The following is a 10,388-nucleotide window of genomic DNA, read 5'->3' as shown; positions in this document are numbered from 1 at the left end:
GTATAATTTTTTTTTTAATTCATAAATACTTATAATGTATTTATTTATTTACTCATTCATTTATTTCTTATTATTTATTTATTTTAATTTAATTTCTACTATTCCAAGTCTAATATTTTTATACTTTTGTTGACACTAACAGCGCATTCTTGACACCTATGTGTCAACTTTCCCATCTAATTGTTATCACTAACGGTGACCGATCTAATTCTCACTAGGAGCGTTTTTTCTATCGGAGTTCTTTTTCACTCACTCTTTAACAGTTCGTTTCTAAATTTCGACACGAATAGACGTATTTGTGTAGTAAAACTTATTTTGAAAAATTATTTTATAATCAAAAAATGTCGTCAAGAGAAGCAAGTTCTTCACGTTAATAATTTATATATAAAGTGCTAACAAAACTTTAAGTTCGATTTTCTCGATTATATTTGAGTATTGCACTTTAGTATTTTACAGGTAGTACACTCACATGGTGTACTACCTCTACACCAAAGATCATCAAAATCCGTTTTTCCAAAGCCGTAGGCTCTCCTTGTAAGATGAAATTCAATAGTATTATTAATAAATGTTGTCAATGTAATGCTCATTTTATAATAAATAATAGATGTGTAGATACTGTATATTTTAAATTTTAAATAGCTTTCAAAAAATTCCAAAAATAAGATTTAAAATTAAATTATTTGACAATAAACTATATACAGTATATATATAATGTGCCTATATATATATAGGCACGTAAACAAAGTATTTCTAAAACTAGTACATTTTGAAGGAAAATTGTAAATTTTTTGAATGCGCTTCAGTACGTTTTGAAATTTCATTGCGGCAACACTGGTCTTCGTTAGGCTTAACATCGACGAAAATTCAACGCGAAGCGACATGCAACGGAGAAAAATTTCGACATAAGATAAATTAGTATATTTTTTCGTACATGATTCGTTATCCGAAAAATAAGTTATCCGAATTACCCCAGTCCCCAATTGATTCGGATAAACGACGCTCTACTGTATATGATAATTTCATCTTAATCAGAACATTTTATTCTTCTCTAAAGTCTTTGACATATATATTCAAAGTATGTAACGTTATAATTTCAAAAGTTTAATAGGATGAAAATCATGAAAACCACAGTAACTATTCAGGATGTGTCTTCGCTTGTCTTTTATCAATCAAAAAACTAATTTGTAAAACACTGGAATTAATATTCGATTTTAAATTTTGACATTAGTATACTAAGTAAGTCATCATTAATTCTAAGAAATGCATAACAATCTAAAACAAAATGTAAATATTTTTAAAACCTAGCACAATAAATTCCTTTGTTTTTTGCGAAATTTACTGAGACGTATAGCCTCAAGTTAAAGTCGAACATCAGTATTTTTAAATTAGTTTTTAATGTGAAAAAAACAACTGAGACGTCGTGGTATAATCAACGTTACTGTTTTGATGTAGTTTGATGTAGTATTTAGAACAATTGTCTTTATAACTGATTCATTTCAGGTAATATGTTTCATGAAGAGATTCGAAGGAAGACCGTTTGGAATAACTTTAGCCGGATTTTACTATGTAAAAAAAACTTTCTAATAAGGGTAAATATTATGAAGAAATATATGTTATTATTGTAGTCTACTTCATTGTACAGGGAAATTGTCACTATACAGTTTAATATTGTAAACAATAGAATTTTCGGCTGGATACAAGGTCTAAGTATTTTTTATTTGTTTTAAAATAAAACACAGACACTTCTTTACAATACATTACAAATTATAATGCTTAAGTACAATAAAAATATCATAATACAAATATTTTCACGTCATGCGAGTTTACACATCGTAGGGATAATTCGTTTAATATATCGGTGATAGGGTAAAATTCTATTTATAACTTTATTGCAGCAACTGTCTAATGTACATGCTACATTTAATATAACTAAATTTTTATATTTAACTATTATTTATTGTTTTTAGATGCTGAATTTTCTTTATTTTATTTTATCTTCTTTCATCGAAGTAACGGGAGTTATGCAGAAAAACAGGTGCTCTTATCGTTAGATGAACGAATGTCTTACATCGAGCACTCTGATTATTTTACATGCATTAATGTTTATAGTGATATTATAATGATGTAAAAATAATTAAATTAAATAATAGAATCATATTTTACGAATTGTGTTGTTATATATATTTACAAAGACGCATTACGAATAAAGGAAGTTTAAACAGCGTAAGACAAAGTTTTTAATCATATATATATATATAAATGGACGTGTGTGACCCTATATTTCACTTTATCACGATAGCTATAAAGGTGTGGGAGATATGGGGGCTGAAAGTGGTTAAAAGTGGTTTTTTATTTCGAATATTATGTTCGAATTCTAATCGAACAATATTCGAATTTTAATTCGAACATAAAATTTGAATGTTAGTTCGATTATAGAACGATTGTAAACGTTCCAGAAACGTTGAAAATGGTTCGTTTGACTGGACGTGAACAAAAGACGTTCAGAAATAAAATCGAAAAACCAGGTCTCTAATTAGTCTGGAAACGGGAGACCTAATTCTTGCATTTTGTGATAACGGGTAAGATTGGCTATAATGTAATTATCTTAATCTTCACTATCATTACTTTTTAAAAACCCAGCGAAGCGGGTCCTTGCAGCTAGAATCTAGATTACTTAGAAAAACAGTCTTTTATATATATAAAAAAACTATTACATACAAATAAAAACCCAGCGAAGCGGGTCCTTGCAGCTAGTCTTTCTATATTAACCATCAAGAAAAATAGGTTTTAAGTATGAGGCACGTATTGACGAAGACACTAAGTAAATATATTCATATACATAAACAATATAACAACTGTACATGATGATGTACAAATGTAACTTTTTAATCATCAATTTACTCGTTAGGCACACTTTTCTTAATACCTGCATTGAACTTATCGGAAAAAAAAACATTATAAAGAATCTTAGGGTGTTCTGAGTACTAAACTGAATTAATCGTTGTTTGTTTTAATGAAGTTATTAATTTACTAAAACATTGCAGTAGGCAACTTTTGTTGTAGATAGAATTTTATGAAACAAATTTGATATTAATTTAATGAAAATGTTATACAGTTTTTGGTTTTATATTCAAATAAAAACAAAAATATAATTTTTTTTATTATATGATGACATGTGCAAATTTTGATTGAAAACTACTATTATAAGAGCGAGCCAAAGTAATCTACTGTGAATTTAATGATATATTCATAGTTATTCTCGAATCTTCACGCCATTATAAATAGAGTGAATAATTGATTCATTAAATACAATACAGAAAATATTTTATTTGCTATACTGTAAGAAGTAAATACAGTCGATGATAAAGATAGAAGAAAAATAAGTAAATAATCATACACGTAATTAAAGTATACACCGCTCAATTTTAAATTTTAACATTGTAATTATTGAAGACATGATAAAAAATTTATCAAAGTAAACATATACAAGATTAAAATACAACCGGAATTAAGAAAAATAATAAAAGAACAATGGGGTACAACAAAATTAATAAAAACATATAGTAGTAATTTAAAACAGTATAAAGGAAAGACACACCTAATTAATGAAAAAGTTAAAAACAATTATCTTATATTTTGGCGATTTTCAAGCGTATACAAAGATGCGCTCTATGCCAACGTTTTAGGCTAATTTCAGGTATAAAAATTTTAAATTATATATAATGTAAAAGACACTTAAATACAGATATTTTCATGGCTAACACGCCACCATAAAAACATTTTTAGTCATTAAAATATAAACACAGATTTACAAAGCAAGTATGTAAAAGTTGTTACAAAGTGTTTATACAGTATGTTATAATTTTTATCATGAAACATTCAAAGATAGCTAAAAAATTTTACAATTAACATTGTTGAATGAAAACAGTCGTAAATGATTTCACAAAATTAAAAATAAAAGTTTATACGGTATGTATGCACGAATGTTATCAACATTTACACAAAATACATTCTATTTCCTATTTCGTCACATACTTTTATGACTTCTTTAATGCTTTCTTCAATAATCACTTCTTCTAGTTCGGACACTTCACTACCAGAACTCGACATACATTCGGTTTTGTTTATTAGATATTGCTTGGCCCTGAAAGCTGCCAGATCGGCGTACATAACAGGACACGGTATAGATATGCTCCGAGTGCATCTGGCATACGTGTGGCACAGGTAGTAAGTAAACACTTGTAGTTCGTCTGCCGTGAAGTCGTTATCGTCCCATAGAACCGTATAATGAGCTGGTCTGCTGGTACCCTGTATTCCAATATGACTGCATAAGAAATAATCGTAAAACACGGAATGTCAGTAGTACCGGGTGGAACGTTTCCCGGTCTGCCCACACCGTCTTTTCAATTTACGGGAAGAAAACGTTTATAATGACTATTTCCAGTTATGATGAAAGTAATGGGAGGTCGGTAGGTCTCACCACGTGCCATTTCTTCACACGCCTTTCTAATTTCTCTCAGTTCGTAATTCATCACTTTCTGAAATTCGCCTTCGCTAACGCCGTCTCTAAAAACAATAATCTTTTGTGGTTTTTATCCCTCCTGTATATTCGTAGAATGCCATGAAAAGTTCCTTCATCATATCCTTCAGCTCGACAACAATATCTTGTCCGAACCTCTGTCCGTCTATTATTTGTTTCTTACGCTGCACACGAATGGATGCTTTAAATTTTCCACAATAAGCATCTAAACTTCCTACTACTGCTGCAATCGAGTATTTAACTTTGTCATCAGGAGAGGGATGATTACAATCGATACCCACAATCATCACAGGTCTTTTCTTAATTTCAGGTCTGTGCTCCAGTGCTAATGAATTGTTAACCCCACCCATTTTTGCATTAATTTTTTGACATAAATTACATATCAACCGTGCATTAAACTTTCTGCAATCCACAAGGTTTGCATCTTTTACACATTGTGTCATAAGTCCTAATTCCGTTTCTGCAACTGTTTTAACTTCAGAATAAATATTTTATGCTGGTAATACTATTACTGCTAATTCCAATTCAGGCCATATTTGTTTAGCTTGTCTTAATATATCTCCTGGTTTTCCATCACTACGTGTAAAGCTTCTCACTCTCAATGAATCTGCAAAGTCTACCCCTACATTTCTACCATTTTCTATTAGCATATTAACTAACTTCCTTAACACTGCTTCGTTACAGAAGCGATTTTCCGAGAAACTCAGCAGCATCCATTTCTTAATTGTCACTCCTTTGTAAAACTTCTTATTTATCATATTCCAGCTTCCGTTAGAAGGTCTGATGGTCTCTTCTTCATCGTACATAACTTCTGGAGGATCCAATACTCTGCCTGTACACTTTAGAAAATTCGTACTTACACGAATGCCAAATTCTCTCGAGAACGGTTGAAAGTCTTGCATCATAGCATTAACAGTCTGTTTGATATCCTCGAATCTTTTTGCAGGAGGTCGAGCCGTGTAGCGAATCATATCTGAAGTTTGTCTGTCTGTTAATTTCTTATTACTGTGCTGACCTTCTACAATATTGCACACTTCCAATGGTAAGTAGATATCATTGTTATTATTTCCCACTTTTAAGCAGGGAAAATTTGGATATTTTAATGGTTTATATACAGACCGAAAATATTCTGATACCGAGCAAAGAGTTTCCTTATCATTAATCTTTCTGATAAAAATAATGTTGTTAGCATTGTCCTTTGTGATGTCTCGTATTCTATATTTTCGGGGATAAGGCAAATGAGTTACTTGAACTTTTAGATTTTTCATTTCCTTTGTAAGTGTTCTTCTTTCAGCATCTGTGAGACATCTCATCTGTCTTGCAGCCAACTCAAAGTTCTCAGTACGTGGATATAATATTTCAAACATAAAGTCAACAACGGAGCAGCTTCTATAAAATGTCGTTGCCGATTTATCAATGTTTAGCATGGGCTTCCATTCACAAAGCCGCATGCCTTGATGATGTCCAAACCAAATTTCTCTTCCTCCACCTAATAGAGGAACTTCATCCATCTGAGGTTTCATGAAAAACGACCGTCCAACTGGAACCAAATGTAGAGCAGGACCGTGTCTTAGTATGGTCTCTATGGCCATCATTCCCATAATAATACTGTATGTTATATCAGTGCATCTACCAGCTAACAACTCGTGTAATGGTTCTAAACTAATTGAATTGTTGTTTGACTTTTCAGCTGTGTCTGACCTGATAACAGGTTTAAGTTTAATTTGATATGTTATCGTTTTTTCGGGATTAAAATCATCCGTAATGCTTACAGTAAATAGTGTTGTGTATTTTGTTGGTAACGGTTCTCGGGTGTACAAGTTTTTCTCGCCATCAAATGCCGGTCTAATATTTTTGAATGGAGCAAATTCACGAATCATTTCTTCAATAACTCTTCTTTTTAATTTAGTATTTTGGCATCTATACTTTTTGTGTGTAGGTTCACTTTTAGTACCACCCTCTTCTGTTATGGGCAGAATATTTTCAATTTCCACATCATAATGATACACTTCTCCGTGTGGTATATCTATTGGAAAATAATTTGCAAGTAAATTGATCTTTTTACCCGTAATGCCAATGCCAGGTCTTTTAGCAAATTTATGTCTTGTAGACCCAGTATAAGTTAGCTCTAGACCCAGTCTTTTCATCGCAGTCGAAATAATATTGACTGTAGTTTTTGAATGCAATAGAGAAGCAAGAGCTATGGCTGAAGAAGATTGTCCATCTTCGTGAGAACCTGAGGGATTTTTCATCAGATCAACATTTAAAGCAATATATTTTACTAAATTACACTTACAAATAGAATATTTTTATAGCGATTATTTTGTATTTAACTTACATATACGTGAAGATGGTCTTGTCATACTTTCAACAGGTGTAATTATTGCATGGGCTCCACTAGTCGTTGGTCTTGCATCTTCTGCTGGTATCAAAGAACGTAATTCTTCTGTACTTTGAAATTCTCCATCATGTTGAAAATTTCGAAACTGAGCTGCACCTTGCATATATGAATATTATTTGTTAATTAACGAAAACAAAAACATTATTCATATTAATATTAATGTAATGTACCGTAGTTCATTTTAAAGGAAGAGTATGAATGTTTAAGTGCAAAACATTTGCATATCATTCAGAACTGACAAACTAATATATGTGTAAATGCATACTTAATGTTACCTCTGTTAAATTACTTATGTTTTTGCTACACTCACCAGTAGCAGTTCTATCCTCTGCTGTACTAGTTGATCGTCTTTCATCCTGTCTTGATGAAAGGGGACGTGACTCTTGTCTACCTATAAATGGAACGTCATCCTGAGGTTCGTAATTTCTACCACGACCTCGTCCCCGTTGTCGTCATCCATCTCCTACACAAGAATATTACTTATTAATATAAATGTAAAAAAATTTATGGCATTTTTACCGAAAATATCGAGTCGGTAGTTTAAAAAATAACTATATTTGTGTACAAATATCAGTTAATACCTTAATTATATATAATAAAACCTCTCTCGCCTGTTTTGCCAATAAATTTTCCCCTTCATTGTAAGCTGAGCTTTTTTCTCTTATCCATTCCTCAACGGTTCCATTAAAACAGCTATTTATGCAGTCTCTATGTGCCGTAGTTTCAATAATATAAACCGAAAATATCCGTAGAATAACAATAATGATAATTTTAGTAAAAAAGTTTTTATTTATTATATTTATTCAGCATCATTATCAAGTTTTAATCTTAAAATTTATTATTAGATTTATTTATATTGGAAAAGAATGCCGTACTTTTGTTATAATTATTATCAGAATTTAATCAGCAATTTTAAATTATTTTAATTTTAATCTCTTCGATGACAATAGAAATTTATCGACTCATTTTATTATTGCAGATGCATTTCTCATAAAACGTAAAATTTTAATTTTTTTTCAGTGCCGAGTGTTCAGAATAACAGTGTTTTACATATTAATATTACAAATGCCAAATAAATAATTGTATAATTACTCAGTTTAAAAATTTGTAAATTTCAATTTAAGTACATGAAAATTACAGAACAAACTATTTACAGACACGTGTCTAGAATCAAACCATAATAAAAAAACGCCATGTACAACGATTCTCACAAAATTCACAATTATTGCGATGTAATTACTTACATTTTTAAATATACGCTAATTAACACTAATTTCCTTATATCTTCTCCACCTTTCAACCTTAACCACCAAAATTTAATAGCATTTATCTTCCTAACACACAAACCTATGCGAAATTTCAGAAAATCTCGACAAAAGGCACAAGTTATTAAGCTTCAAATAGGGTGAACAAACTCATACTTCTCATACACGCGCACAAAAACACAGAATTTCAATGCGTTTTTCCATGTTTTAAGCTCATAATTCTAAAAATGTAAAAATTTTCAATGGTAATTTTTTTCTTGACAATTACCATATTTTTCTTTAGTTATATATAACAGCCAAGAATATAAATATAACGTAAAACAGTAAATACAAAATACAATAGATTTTACAATTCCATATATAAAATACTCAATTCAATTTCTAATCTTACCAATCATAGTTTAGAAGGGTTTTGAGATGAAACATAACACTGAAGTTTTTACACTTTAACAAATTAACATATTAGCTTAGTACAAGATAACACGAAATGAAATACACTATCAAGTTTATTTACTAACACAGTAAATTAATTATATCTTTCAAGTTTAAAGCTGCTAAAAGTCAGAAGTTTATGAGCATGTCACCATATTTGTGTTTTCGTATGGAAGTGAAACAGAAAATCATACACCTACAATAGCTTAGTTTCGTTTTCCGATAAAATAACCTAGTTTATCTCTATTTATCAAATAATCCTGACACATGACAGTTGTTTTAACGTTAATCACCTTTTCGGCACTTATGTAAGACAAGCCTTCACTCACCTGAGATATTTTCCTCTCTTTCAATTCGTCTTATCGCATTTCGTGGTAATAGGTCTTGAGGAACAGGCAAAGAATTTCTTTTCAAACACCGAAACTCTGACATTTTTACACAAGACAACACCTGAATCAAAGCACAATAGAAAAAAAAATTATGTCAAACGCTGCGAGAATAAGACAGCACTCTCTGGCGTATCTATGCAGTACAATACAAGTTCGGTTCTATCTTTAAAAAATGAAATTTCTAGAATAAGTAGTAATTTTAAAAATTACAACAAGAATAATTCTAAAAATATTACCGATTTAGAAAAAAAATATAGTAGTGTACGAACTGAAATCAAGTTGGATATTAAATAAAAAACACAAATCATCATTCAATTAATATACAATTAATCAAAGTGATAAAATTCATTAATTAAAAATTGTAAAATTAATAGGAATATAATTAAATGTTACATAAAGAAACTGCTAAATACAAAGATAAATTTAAAGAACGTATGCAAATCAATATGTCATGTAGCGTAAGAGAACGAAATGTAAAATTATCAAGTGAAAATGTATTATTTAGTACGAACAGAGTATACACGAGTCAGCCTGAGCTGGAAATGTCTTTGCTGCATCAAAATCATGAAGGAATTGACACTTGGATCACAGTAATAACATTTATAAAAAAAATTTAAAACAATACAATTGTTTAAGATAAAGATAGCATTAAAACGTTTTAACAATGCACTAAATAGAACAGCAAAAGGACATCAGATCAATGTTTCTTCTTTCATATGTTCCCTTTTATCTCACATTGATCCTTACAGCTCATACTGATTCGTGTCTTTGAGGCATACTAAAAAAACACGGAAAATTCATTTGATTACCCGACTAGTCAGCATTATCGGTGGCCATTTCGGTTAACCTACTGTATTATGATGTCATCGAAAAGATAAATATTATGACTGATGTGTCTGTGATGTTATAAAAATCGAAGAGCGAATTCTTATATTATCATATCGCTTCAGGTGAAGTGTTCGGTGTCATTCGCACTAGTTTCAGAAAAAAAGTGTATTTTTGGCAGAAGGCCCTGTGTCGGAGAACAGTTTACATTCAGAAAGTGCAAAGGTATCGCTCAAGATCTTACTTCATTTTTTGCCAATTTTTTGCTTGACGTCTTTCTTTTTGAAAATACAAACACATCTATGTCTATGCCGACGATATTACAGCGATTATCTAGGCCAACACTTCTGATGATCTGCATTATCATACACATCGCTTTCTTAAATCACCCGAGTATGTCGATAACAATAGATTGTGTTGGCCCATGAATTCAATGAGTGCATTGAAACAGAATGCTAGATTTCTATATGGGTATAGACTTTTAACAACTACCATAGTTCCTATTTAATCGTTTATTGAAACCAAGTTTTGCAATG

The 10,388-nt window shown here is 30.7% G+C and overlaps 1 pseudogene; it reads right to left on the bottom strand.

The window, feature by feature from the left end:
* Window positions 1-3,538: 3,538 nt before the first annotated feature.
* On the bottom strand, window positions 3,539-9,173 carry LOC111640412 (annotated as a pseudogene).
* Between the last annotated feature and the right edge of the window lie 1,215 nt (window positions 9,174-10,388).

This window comes from Centruroides sculpturatus, unplaced genomic scaffold, assembly GCF_000671375.1.
Source record: "Centruroides sculpturatus isolate CEXI.00-Female unplaced genomic scaffold, Cexi_2.0 scaffold1251, whole genome shotgun sequence".
NCBI lineage: Eukaryota > Metazoa > Arthropoda > Arachnida > Scorpiones > Buthidae > Centruroides > Centruroides sculpturatus.
Note: the sequence above shows the minus strand (reverse complement) of the source record. Positions and strands in the feature narration are given on the sequence as shown.